Here is a 14,243-nt window from a genome sequence, read left to right on the forward strand (position 1 = left end):
AGAGAGAGAGAGAGAGAGAGAGAGAGAGAGAGAGAGAGAGAGAGAGAGACTGATTCTTACTTAGATCACCTTGGAGCTGCCTCCCACTGTTAGAAGCAGGGTTTCTCCTTCATGTGAGCACATAGGTCACGTTTACTAACGCCGTTTGAATTGGTTCTTATCACTGAAATGAGTGCAGCCAAAGGCGGCGCTCTGGATGCGGGGTGCCCACATGGAACTCCGGTTTGGTGTTGACACACTCATCCCATACTGTGGTTTATTTACTATGCTTCACTTTCCAGCAGCATGAGGAAGCGTGGGTGATGTAATGAAAGTCATTACTGTTTAAACAGCCACTGCCAGATGATTTTATTAGCATTGTCAAAGAACAGAATGCAAACAAGATGGTAGAGCTAGATAAATTTCAGACTTTCAGCTTATTTTATTTTGAAAATAGAAAAGTTTATGGATTTTTTTCCTTTTTGGTTCAAAGTATGCATTCCCTTTCCTTAAGTAAAAGAAGTTGAAATTTGATTATGTTTTGGATGTTAGCTTCTCTGTATCAGTTTGACATTTTTGTTAGCTGTCTGCCTTCTACAAGAATAGGAGCCCTGTACTTCATCTGCCTATGTGTGACATTTTTATATGCTAATCCTATTCATTAGTATATAATTCTACTTAAGATCAACTGTAATGGATTTGCTTCAAATTACAGATCTTACTATTTTAAAAAACAAAATAGGAATAAGTGCTATAGTACAGATTTTGATGTTTGTCTGGAAAAAATAATCTGCATTTGAGAGAAAAATTATTCTCCACATGTAGCTGTGGAGAGCCTATTCATTTTATGAATTATATTTAAAGGAGAGGCTTTTAATATATATTATTTACATAGCCTTTTAGGAGTCTTCCATTTGTGTGTTTTAATAGGACCTGAAACACACATGAAAAGACCAGGCTACTACGTGCTTCTTGTCAACATACACTGGACTTTTTTTGTTATAAGATTTTTTTTTTGCTTAAAAATTAAAAATATTGTCAGAAAAAGCATCCTGGATTTCCTGTTTTTCATCAGTACATTCTTAATCAAATCTGCTCCTTTTTACCCTGCAAGCCTTCAGTACCAGTGCTGTAGGTTGGCCATTCTGGGCCTGAAAAGCACAGCCTTCAGATCTGACATTCTCAGACAGAAGTCTCAGGGGTGTGGAGGTTCCACTGGGCCATGATCTCGATCAGAGTTTGGCATGTTGACTATTAGTTTAGAAGAGTAACACTCACATTGGAGTGGTTTGGGATTGACTCATCCTGTTCACCCCTCCCACAGCACGTTTGGAAGGAACATCCTGAGCCATAGGAGTGTCTTAGCAGGGGATATGAAGCCTTATTTCTAGTCATTAAGAAGAATTTACCCTTTACTCAAATGACCCAGAATTTTAACCCAGCCCTGCTCTGACAGAATCTCTTATCCTCTCTGTTGACACTTTTCCTGTTGTTACCCCTTTTTCTTCCCTCAGTATCTATCTTCCTTACTCTCAAACTGCTGACCAGAGAGATTCACATAGCAAGACTGTGCAGCTTTACTATTACCCCTGTTTAAGCATTCACATTGAAAGGATGAGGAGAAAAGAAGAAACCTTGTGCACTGTGCCACAAGCTTCCTTCCACCCTCATGTATGTGACACGGCTGTTGCTTCCTTTCTTGAGACACTGTCTCAGGCTCATAGCCCAGATTGGTCTCAGATTCTCTGCAGTCCTTCTCCTTCAGCTTTCAAGTGCTGGGATTACAGATGTGAGCCACTGTTCGCTGCTCCAATTTGTCCTTACATAAATCATCCAGTAGTGACGGGACATCTCTGTGAGTCTAAGTTGCTTTTTACTTAATTTTGTACACCATCTTTTACCAGATTGCTCACCATGTTCATACAGATGTGCATGGGACCCTAAGTGTATCTTACCTACTTTGGGTGAGACCTGCTATTTTATTTTACATTTAAAAACTAGTTAAGGTTTATATATTATTTAAAAAAAATTCATTTAGCTTGACAAGTTATAATTATTTGTGATTTGGTAGAACACAGTGATATGTATGTAGTGTGAAATGTTAGAATTAAGCTAGTTAACATACCTGCCACCGTCCATTCTTATCACCTATAGCTTCTACCTAGGCACAGCGTGGTCTTTTGACCAAACCTGTTTTCTGCACTCCATTTCTGCTCTGTGTGCACACTGCTCTGCTTCTTTCCTACTGTTTTAGATCGCCTGCACAGGAGGAAGAGCATGTGGGTTTGGCTTAACAGTAAGGCCTTCCTCTTTCCAAAGACCTTGGGGCATTCCTTCCAACAGGAGTCAGAAGATTTTCCTCTTTTCCTGAGCAAAGATACTGTTCCTGTCTTCTATGGGGATACATGTTGACATTTTCCCCAATAACTATGAACTTTTATAAAGGCCTTTTCTTTTTTCTTAGATTTTTTCTTTGATTTGTAAATATGCCATTACTGGCAGATTTTCTGAACTGTGTAGCAGAAATGGCATGGAAACTAACTACCTTCTTTCAGTTTTAGAATTGTTAAAATTGAAAAATGTTTTGCATCTGTGTTCACAAATGAGATTAGTCATAATTTTCTCTTCTTATACATCTGCATTTTGCTTTGGAATTAAGAACACACTTGCCTTGTTAAATAAGTTGACGGTCATATATTCCCGTCAACCTGCAAAGTCCTCCAAGGTTACCTTTCCTTGGAGGACTTTGCAATTTAAGTATACATTGTAACTGGGAGAGAGATTATTTTATCCTTAAAGTATTTGGAAACATCAACTTAAGACACTGTTGGCGTTGTCTTTGTTTTGGGGGGCACAGATATGGAGGAAGTGGGGATAGAGAAGATGGAGAAGTCTGGGTATCTCCATTGGTCAGAACAATAGCAGGGTTACCGTTCTGCTTCTGCCTTTGGTTATTGTAAGGCTTTTAGAATAGTCAGTTGAAAGTATGAGAACAGCAGGTTTAGAAATGTCAGTGAAGGTGTTAACTAAACAGAAGGCTCCTGAACCCAATGGGAGTTAATCTGTGCTCCTCTGTACACAGTGGAAATGGTACAGTTTTTCTTTCAGGCTCTTCCCTCCCAGCTCCTGGTCATTTTGAGCAATGTGTGGTACCCAAATCCCTGAAAGTCTCTTCTTGGGGCCGGTTTCAGCCCCATTTTGTCTCTAGGTCCAGAGACATTCCTCTCCTCCTGTGAAAAAGCAGACTGATGCCCAAGTTAGGAACTCTCAGGTTTGGGCTTCATGCATGTGTGCTGTGGCCAGTGGTTTCTTACAAATGAGCAAATGTACTCACTGTCCTGAATCCTTGCCTATTCTAAAAGTATGACAGTTTTAATCAATTCGGTGTTGGGGCTTGTGCTATGTGCCAGGTACTGGATACTCAGAGGTGACTGTTTTTCTATTTTCCACCCTTTCCTCTATGGCTTTCTCCTTTTCTGATACCACAGGTTTCTGCTTCTCTTTCACTTTGCCTATCTGTCAAAGCAAAGAGCCTTTTAATGGGAATTTCAAGTTCAAGTCACATTCCTTCCTGAGAAGGCTTGCCCTAGCTCATGAATGAGGCTTGTTTGTTTATTTAGAACCCAGTGTCAGTGAGGGCACAATGCCACTTGACTCCTGTGGCGACTCCCTTCCCTCCTCTGTTCTTGTGGGCTTGTCCCAATGACAGAAACTCGATGAAGGTGAGAGGATGGAGGATCTGGATGGATCAGACCATGGAAAGCCAGTGCAAGCTGGATGCTTGTCCAATGCTGTCCTTGTTGACAAAATGCAAACCATAATTTAGGGCTTTGATTTAAAACAAAATCCTCATTGAACTAAGCTGTAAACTGATGTAGAAGGGTGAGAGCACTTACATGGGCTTCACTGTGCTTTGCTCTCCATTGGGTGAGCTTCAGCAAGTACTTCCTTTTTATTTGTAGTTTAAATGCAGTAGTGGGCTTTGCTGGTCTTTATGTATTCTAAATAATATCTTAGTTATTTATTTGAGAATTGCATACAATGTACTTTGATCATATTCACCTTCCCTCCTCTCCTACTTGTTCCAGATCTCCCCCTGCCTCAATATACACAGAAGCTGTGGAACCTGCCCTCCTTCCCTACCTTCCCTACTCCCCATTTAGTGTTGGCCAGCTACTCTTAGGAGTGAGGCTTACTCTGAAGTGTACTTAGTTAACTAGAAGTCACCCACTAAAGAAAACTGAATCTGCCTGTGTTAGTTACTTTTCTATTGTTTTGATTAAGACTGTCATGGCCAAGGAAACTTAGAAAAGAAAGGTTCCTTCAGGGCTTTCAGATTTAGAGGGATTGGAGTACATTACCATCATGGTGGGGAGCATGGCAGCAGGTAGGCAGCAGCTGAGAGCTCACATTCCATCCACAGACAGGAAGCAGAGAGTGCACTGGGGATAGTGGGAGGCTTTTGAAGCCTCAAACTCTTCCTAATGTCAGATCTCCAACAAGGCCTAATCTTTTCCAAATAGTTCTACCAACTGTGGAATAAGTATTCAAACTTATGAATCTATGAAGACATTCTCACTCAGACCACAACATTCCACTCAATAACCCCATAGTTTCATGGCCATATCATGCAAAATGCATTTAGTCTAACTTCAAAAATCCTTATAGTCTTTTACAGTTTTAACACTGTTTCAAAGTGCAATACCTCTTATAAGACAATATGTACTCTTAATTACAACCCCCTAAAATTAAAAGGCAAATTATATACTTCCAACATACCATGACACAGAATATGTATTGCCATTCCAAAAGGGAGGGATTGGGTATGTTGTTTGACAATGTGTTTCCTGGTGAGACACAACACATGTTTACTCATTCCATATAGGGAGCCCATCATAGACCAAAGTACAACTATCACCAAAATTCAGCTTGGTGAACCAATGAATTTTATTGGGGTTACTTACAGGAATATGGGTGAGGGTTTACTTACAGGAGCAGAAATGACTAAAAGACAGTTGCTTCACCAAAGCCCACTTGCAGCATGGGTGACACCTCACAAATCTGAGAACTTGGAGCATATTTGCAGCCGGTAGGCATCTCAACAGGTTTAGGTACTTCAGTTGGTTTAAACCTCTTCTGGGTGCTTGGCTGGTTTCTGCTTCTTCTAGGCATTTGGTCTGGTCTGAGTCATCTTTGCAGCTTTGCTTGGCTGAGAGTCTTTTTTGTTTGCAGCTCAACTCCCTTTCTTGTTGCAGTTGTTCTTTTACATAAACAAATTCCTGCACTATCTCAGCCTCAGATGCATCTTTAACTACACAGGTCAGAGGTCAGGCATCCTCCCCTGCTGCTGCTGATACTCAACACTCTTGATCTTTGTACACTAATCTCAAAGACTGATAGATTTCCTCTAAACCTTTAACTGTTTTCAGGGTGTTTCCATATTCACATGGTAGACCCCATTCATCAGGCAGTCATGCCACCTCATAACACATAGATGAAGACTGTCATTCTGGGATTCTGCCCACAGATACCCCTAATCCTGATGTTTCAGCTTTAGTTGCATATCTCACTACTCACAGTAAGAAACATGCAACTGTTGCCAAAGCACAAAGACACACAAACCTACACTATGTAGGAAAGTACAACTCTATTGGAATTTCCTTCATAGATGTTCTTCCCTTTGCCTGCTCAGCAGTAGCCTCAGTTGTTACCCATAGATGGCCAGGACCATGCACTCACTTCTCCCCAACTCATCTTTGATTCTGTTGTGTTCCTGTTCACGTGCCAATTATGTTGTTTGACAAAACTTTTCCTGAGAAGACACAATACACACATCTATTCACCCTGGAGAGTGAACCCACAACAGACCAGATACACTAAAGTACAGCTTGATAAACCAAAGAGTGTTATTGGGGTTGCACAACAGGAGCAGAGATGACTAAAAGAAAACTGCTTCACAAAACCTACTCCAACATGGGTAACAGCTCACAAAGTGAGGACCTGCAGGCAGCTCAGCAGGTTGGAGAATGTCTTTAGTGGATTTAAACCTCCTCCAGGCAGCTCAACTGGTTTCTGCTTCTTTCATGCATCCAATCTGGCCTCAGTCTTCTTTGCAGCTCTGTTCCTTTAGTTTCAGAGGGGCTCTCAGCTTTCATAGGGAAGAGTCTAGTGAATCTGGTTAGTTTCAGGGACTTCCTCAAGCTATTTTGACTTGTTTACCTTCCTGCTTAAGTAGCTTCCCTGTAGTATGGCATGTCTTAATCTCTGAGGAAACTGTTAACACAACATGGTATATTGTGAAAATAGGGACCAAAGCAAGATCAAACTAAATAAGGCAAACTCCAAATCCTGTAGCTCCATGACTGATGTCAGAGGGCTTAGATAGCTCTTCTTTCCAGTTTTGCTGCCCAAAACCTACTTCTTTCTCTGGGGCTGCTTCCACTCTCTGTTTGCAGTTCTTGGTGGCAGACACCCCACAGCTCTGTCACCTTTAATGTCTTAGAGTCTTCAACACAATCCAAGCTTCCCTTTGACATTTTCATAAAATGGCCTCTCAGGGCCTCCAGGCAAGGACTTCTCTGCCATATTTTTGACCTCAGCAGCTTTTCCTTAACTTTGGAGAAAGAATCCAACACCCCATTATCATGTATCCTCATGACTCTAAAGCCATAACTGCATGGAGAACATTGCCAAATTTGTCTGCCCACTTGAGATGATGAGCCTACAAGCCTTAAATCATATTTGCAACAGCATCCATTGCTTTTTGGAGCAGAAAATTTCTTAAGCTTTCTCTTTTCCCAAGATGAAAGCTTAGCTGGGTGGGGTCTTGCTCTGAGGGTGTCCCTTCCCCTCTCAGGTGAAATCAAGCCTTTCCTTAAGTCTCCTTATTTTGCTCAGCACAAGCCTTGGCTCCAACATCAATTTTTCTTGATGCTCTTTTATTTTTCAAACTGTACATTTTGTATTTCTTTTGTCCTGCTTGCTCTTTTTTATTGTAGACCTATATGAGAATGATTACTAATAACCATACAATATAGTCAATATTAAGTTGTCTTGAAATCTCCTTTACTGAAGAAATTAGACCATTGCTTTTCAATTTAGCCTCAGGAAAAGAGGCAGTAGGTAGTCACATTTAAAAAAAAAATCAAGCCGGGCGGTGGTGGCGCACGCCTTTAATCCCAGCACTCGGGAGGCAGAGGCAGGCGGATTTCTGAGTTCGAGGCCAGCCCGGGCTATACAGAGAAACCCTGTCTCGAAAAACCAAAAAAAAAAAAAAAAAAAAAAAAAAAAAATCAAAGAATCATCTCTAGACCAGTCACTAATATTGTTCTCCTCTAAAACCTTGATCTGGGCTTCAAACCCTATCCCATGACAAATCTTCAACAAGCCCACATTTCCTACTCCTTCCTAAAAAGTTCCACCAACTGGAGACTGAATATTTAAACATATGAGCCGATGGGTACCATTCTTATTCAAGCCATCTCCCTATCTTTCACAGAAGCTAACAAATGCCGATACTCCTCAGGTAAGGGAGGGGCTAGTTGCCCACCTCCTCTGAAACTATGCTAGGATTTTGTCTGGCTTGAGCTTACAGAAATCTTGTGCATACTTCCACCATTGCCATGAATTCATACATGCATCTGTATGTTGTGTCTGGAAAATGCTGGATTTTTTTGAAGTTGTCCACTGACCCTGGCACTTATAATCTTTCTGCCCCTTTCAGTGAATGTCTCGAGATGAAGAGGGGAATGATACAGATGTTCCATTTAGGGCTAAAACTCCAAAGTTTTCTATTCTCTGCATGTTGTCCAATTTTGGTTCTCTGTGTTTCTATTGCAAGAAGTGTCTTTGATGTGGATTGAATGATGTATTATTGGTCTATGAATATACCAGCAAGTCATTAGGAGTCTTTTTAATGTTTTGTTCATTTAGCAGAGTACTAGGAGCTTCCCTGAAAAGGCCCATGACTTATCGGATTATGGTGCATTTTTGTTTTGTTTGTGTGTCTCTATTACAAGTGCCAGCTATGAGTTCCATCTTGTGGCTTTAAATCTAGGCAAAAAGTGGTTGGCTACCTCACAGGGTTCACAGCTGGGTGAAATTGGTGATTCCCTTTCTTTTTTAGTGTGCTTAGCACCCTCCAGCACTGTGAAGGCTAGCTAGTAGGGATGATGCTTCCAGTTCACTACCAATGTGATTTTTCTATGTTTATGACTCAAGTATGTTGTGTCTACAACAATAGAATCTCACTGTTAACTTTCAGAGGATAATAAAAAGCACTAAAAATATCCTGTAATGTTTGGAGAGGACTCTGGGACTTAACTTCTTAATTGTCTTCAAGTGTACCTTCTTGTGAGATGCCTTCAGGTCAGTTTTCTTTGTTCTCTTTTATCATAGTTAAAGATGCTGGAGGAGCAGTAGGTTTATGAGTGCTATTGACTGAGGTTTAAAAACAATAAAAAAATACAATTAATTTTGATCATGTAGTTTTGAAACACTATTATAGCAAAGGACTACAGTTTAGTGAGGTTTTTTTGTTTGTTTGTTTTGTTCTTTGTTTTTTTTCCTTATGTGGAAGGAAACTATTTTTTGAGATGTGGGGCTGAGAAAAATATAGATTCATCTCCTGTTGGATTACTGATTCTCAAACTTTCTAATGCTGTGGCCCTTTAATACAGTCCCTTATGTTGTGGTAACCTGCAACTATAAGATTATTTTTGTTGCTAGTTCATAACTGTAATTTTGCTACTGTTATGAATTACAATGTAAACGTATGTGTTTCCTGATGGAGGCCTCTGTGAAAGGGTACTTAGATTCCCCAAAGGGGTCACAATAAACAGGTCTCAACCTGAGAACCACTGTATTATGTCTTTCCATAGAAGATAATATGTGTAGTATGGGAGACTCTGGTCTACAGAAACTTGTAGTTTTGAAATCTTCTTTTATTAAGGTATAGCTAGGTCAAGTCTATCAGAACATAAAAATACATATTGAATTTGTATAGGCCACATTTTAGGATTGCCTCAAACTTGAAGTTTTCCCACTGGAAATCAGTAGGGGCAAAATGTGAGAGGCCTGTTTGTTCATTGTCTGTGAAGAGCTTTTCTCACTATCAAATTGGAAATTCTGTCAATTCTGAGTAGCTGTCTAGACATCATTAGTTACAATGGAATGAGTTGGAAGCTTCTTCTGCAGAGCTTTGGACATCATTTAAATGACCTTGACTTCTTTGCTAGTGTTGACACTTTAAAGACCTGATTATTCTCTATTCATCCTCATATTCAAAGCCTTTGCCTTGAAATTTCACAGTATCCTTTCCCTCCTGGGAAGCATTAGTCATTTAACTTGCTTTAGCTAATGGGGTGTGAGCAAATGCCTCACATGAAGAAGCTTACAGACTGGTCAGATTGAGCTCTACTAATGAAGGATGAGATGTAGGGAGTGTAGTTTAGAGACCCCATTTGTTCCTACTAGGCCATCCTAGATCACCAAAACCCCAGCCATTCAAGGTAAGTTTATGAACTCATCTAAAATCAGATGGCCTTCAAACACATGAATGGATTACTTGTTTTAAGCTACTAAGTTTTGCAATGGCCAAACTTTTCTATTGTTTTTGTAGCCATAAATATTTCGTATAATCTCAGATAATCCTGTCTCTGAAGTATGTAACTCAGCTACCATCATTAATGATACTGAGTTATTCAGTTCTTGCTATTCCACTGACAATTTGTTTCACATTGGCCAGGATGTAGAAAAAGGGAACATTATCTACTCCTGGACCCAGGAACTTCAGAGAGCTAAGCATTCAGTGGTACTTGTGTGGGAAAAGTAGTTATTCTTTTTGTGGAATTTTAAAGGTACTCCCTCCCCAGTCTGTGCATGGACCCAGTATAGAGTAGCTTTCTAGAACATGGTATTATGTAATCTATAAAGAATGGCACAGGTAAGTCATCAAGTTGAGTGGATACAGTAGGACACTTGACATGAGTTACAGACTTACGATGGCAGTCTGGATAGTGGGAGGGAGACCCTGTGTGTGCTAGTGTGATGTGAAACCTCGAGATGACTGTTTGGATCTGCCATGTACAACTATGCAACTCCATGTCCCTGTCATTGTATGACACATGACTGAACATTTTTAGTCAAGAGCAACTTTAACCAAAAACTAGTTTTGGGTAGAGAGTGTGTGTTGTGGGGAGGGCAGGACGAGGCTTAGAAAAGTAAAACCCACTTTACCTCTGGGCCATTTAAAGATAGCACAGTGTAGATGAATGCTTTGACTATAGACTGAGCTATTGAAACTTAACTCCAGACATGGCAGGTCCAGCTTACCCTAGAAGTAAGGTTGGTTGACAAGAGGCAGAGCTAATTTTATTGGGCACATGACTCTGCTTCGCACTTTGACCTTGGGAATCAGAAGTCTATTGCTTTTATGTGTTTTGTAAAGCACTGCTATTTCCTTTCCTTTTCTTTTGTGGGAGAAAGAAGTCTGCTTTCATTTTAATGATGAAATAAAAAGGTGCTGGCTGAGAGTCCTCTGAACATTGGCAGAGCCTTGCAGAATACTTCTCAGAAGCTATAGCCTTCTGGTTCTGGAGCTGTGCTTGAGGAACATTGACTAGGTCCTTGGTAATCTCACCCATTTCCTTGGGAAGGTCCTTACTATTTTGCCCTTAGTTAACTCATCCAGTTCCTTGGAAAGGACCTTAATACTTTGTGCAGCAGTGCTGGTCACCTGGCGGTAGGTCATTAGCATTTTTAGTCTTCTTTTCTTCACAACAATGCACAACATGCTAATTAGAGGATTCTGAAAGCTAAGTAACCTGTTTTAAAATCAGACATTTTAATTTGCAGCTTTAATGGCTGTTTTTATAATAACTGGCTTTATTGGGGGTAAAAGCACTTCTCATGTTCCACTAGCAAGCCAAAGCATAACAGAAGCTGACAAAATTAAAAACCTCATAATGCGACCTTTGCCTGGGATAAAAGGCTGTTTCATAACAATTTCCTTTTGTTCTTTGTTTAAGCCATTACTCTAAAAGGAGCCTCCGATTAATCTGAGTAAATGCATCATTACAGTACTAATCCATGTCCTTCTGTCAGTGTCTGTTTTAATTAAATAAGAAATGCTAGCAGAAAGATATCACGCACAAAGCTGTGATTGGAGAAAGAAGCACCGGTTGATGAGGGAAAAGATTAAAAAGGGCTTTACGGTTTTTTGTCCATTTGCATAGCCCCAGATGCCACAGGGTTTCAGTATGAAAAGGAAACTTACAAAAGTCCTGACCACATTGCACTCATAGATTTAAAATAATGGGACTGACCAGTGCGATTCTAATCATGCATTTATCACATGCTAGACATTCCAAAGTGAGGGGCAGAACAGTGTGGGGTGTGTCTTCTCAGCCGTCCATGTAGCCTCATGGTGTGGTTGTGAAAACACACCTGCCAAATTTGGAAAGTTTATTTTAGGTGAAAAGTACAGTGAGACTTGGTTGTGGAGGGTGTGTGTGTGTGTGTGTGTGTGTGTGTGTGTGTGTGTGTGTAAAGTATCTTGCATCTTTTAGTTTAGTTTTTCTTTTATTTGGAAGTGGTTTTCTTATAATAATATATTAAGGATTTGGGTGCTTAATTGATTGTTAACTCTAAAAGGCACAGCAAATGAATACTTAGCAGAGAATCCTACTACACTGATAACTAGAAACTCTCCCTGGCCTTGCAGTTGCAGAATTCCCGTGGCGAGGGCATTCTCCACATGCCCACCATTATCTGATGTAATGAAAAGAGAAAGTGTGCAGCAGTGAGATTGTTAATTAATTTAGCCTAACAAGATGAAGACGAATGAAGCAGAGCGCAGGCTGAACGAAGTAAGAGGTCTTATTTACAATTTAATACATTTTTCATATAATACAGATTTCACTTGGTTTAAAAAACAAACAGACCCCCAATACTATGAACAAAATAAATCCCCCACCCCACCATTCCACATGGAGCTCCTGGCCTGACCTCACAGAAAGCAAGCCATGGCTCCATATGGAAGACACTTCTCCAATGTGTAAACAGGGCTTTTCTCCTGCTAAGAATCCTACAGTAGTTAACCTTTAACTCCAGGCTTTTATTATTCCTGCTGCAGACAAGAGGTGAGCACAAGCACAGAGACCTGGAAGCCTTTAGGTTTCTTGTCCTCCAGGTTGCCCTAGACTTGTCGTCTTTGTTGTTTAATAATCATTTTATTTTAATTGTCTTTCACCAAACGCAGGAATCTCAAGGGCTGGGGGTGGGGTGGGCAGGGAGGAAAAGCTGCTTGCAGTTAGTTACACAGGGTTCTTAGATTCACATTTTAAAGTCCCCCCTTCAGAGAGTAATGAGCTTTCTCCGGGATCTGACCTTTTGTCATTCCTGCTTTCTGCACAGAAGTACTTCCTTCCTTCCTACTATAGCTAGAAAAGACAGTCTCTTATCTCGTGTTACTGTAGGCAGTGGTGACAGGACTCCACAAATGGTGGTATTATGATCACTGTGTTTTTATCTCAGGGGCCAGGAACAAATGCATGCAACTGCTTCTAAGGATTTCAATAAATAGGACTTTTTTTTTTTTTTTTAAAGTTCAGACAATCGCCTTTTATGTTACTTTTAAACAAAGCTACTAGTCCATCAAGAGTTTGAAAAGAAAACAATTCCACAGAGTGCCGGTATGGCCACAGACCAATCATCATGGCACCCATTCTCAAGTCCTTTATTTTTCAAGTCCACAACAATAGGTTGTTGATTCAATGGACAAGACCAGAACAATTAAGTTCTCTGTTTAGCAGCAGTGCAGCATTTTAATGCCCTTCTCTAATAATGCTCTCATTATTGTTATTCTAAGACTGGGCCTCAGGAGGAGGAATATTTGCTGGAGGTACGTCATTATTTTGCAAATTTCGATTAGCTCATCATGTTGTCTGTAGTGTGAAAATCGTAGCTAATTAGGGCAGCCAGTTAGACGACCAGCTTTTGAGCTTATGAGTTAAAAGGTAGCATACTTGATAGGCCAGCGATGTGAAAAAGGTGGTAAAAAGGAGGATTAGAGCAGTTGCCTTAGTAACTCCAACTTCCATCTGGGAAGGAACAATGGACTTGTGTTTCTCCCCCACCTTGGTGTAAAAATTGGTTTTGTTTTGAAAGGACAGGGTTCTTTTTATGACAATCTGGAATTCAGCCCAACTGAGTGCAGTTTTAGTTGTTAGGAGAGACCATTGGGATAGGAAAGATGAAAAGGTCATGGTGAGCCTCAAGGACATGAAAGGTCGTTGTCTGGTGAGACAATGGTGGATTGTGTTCTTTTTCTCTCCCTCTCTCTAATATTTCAACCCAGCCCCTAAGTCAGGTGATAGGACAAATACCTACAGTTTAGTCAGGTGAAACAGGAGTGTGGGGGGTGTGGGGGAGAAAATTTGTACTAGGCCAAAGAAAGAGAGAAAAAAAGAAAGAAAGAAAGAAAGAAAGAAAGAAAGAAAGAAAGAAAGAAAGAAAGAAAGGAAAAGAAAGAAAGAGAGAAAGAAAGAGAGAAAGAAAGGAAGAAAGGAAGAAAGAAAGAAAGGAAAGAGAAAAGAAAGGAAGGAAGGAAGGAAGGAAGAAAGAAAGGGGATGTCTCCAACTCCAATTTGCTTCTGTTAGTGTGGTATTTCTTTGTCACCATCCTGAGATTCCAGTGTGCTCTGGATGGCTTGCCTCTATGGCCAGCACATCTCTGGGAACCTCTCCAGCATGTGAGGAGCATGATTTAAGCTTTCTCTTTGAGTTCCCTGGAGGACCAGTGATGTGATACTTAACAATAAATTTAGTTGTTGTCGCTTTCTTGCATTATTGGTACCCTTAAAAGGTTTTCCTTAAAATGCACACGGAATAAAATGAATGATAAATATGAAAGAAATTTGTCTCAGCACTCCACAGGGTTTTACCATAAATTCTATGACTTCCATCACAGAAAGTTTACAGGAAACTGTTTAGATGTTGCTGCAATAGCAGTGCAATTTTTTTTATGTACATAAGAAAATGCCACAATTTTAAGATCTACTAGGAGCTTTGTATATGGGGATGGTGATAGGAAAAGACTGAATGCAGCGCCATGTCTTTAACATCCTCAAAACCAGTCACCCTTCCCAGGTTCACCACACTTGTAGTTCACAAAATGAATGACTTCTCTTTTCCTTCCATATTAGTTTCTCTCTCTCACTATCTCTCTCTATCTCTATCTCTCTCTCTCTCTCTCTCTCTCTCTC

General features: G+C 40.3%; 1 protein-coding gene across 2 annotated transcripts in view; it reads left to right on the top strand.

Annotated features, from left to right (window-relative positions):
- Positions 1–14,243, top strand: part of Sox6 (SRY-box 6) — a 545,917-nt gene that overhangs the window by 156,519 nt on the left and 375,155 nt on the right. Inside the window, exon 1 of one of the 2 annotated variants that reach the window (XM_028778216.1) lies at positions 13,204–13,267. The exons of the other annotated variant lie outside the window; for it this stretch is intronic. The gene's annotated coding sequence lies outside the window, so the exon portion shown is untranslated. Of the gene's footprint in view, positions 1–13,203; positions 13,268–14,243 lie in introns of those variants that run through there. 2 annotated transcript variants of the gene reach the window in all.

This window comes from Grammomys surdaster, unplaced genomic scaffold (assembly GCF_004785775.1).
Source record: "Grammomys surdaster isolate TR1022 unplaced genomic scaffold, NIH_TR_1.0 330, whole genome shotgun sequence".
NCBI classification, from domain to species: Eukaryota; Metazoa; Chordata; class Mammalia; order Rodentia; family Muridae; genus Grammomys; species Grammomys surdaster.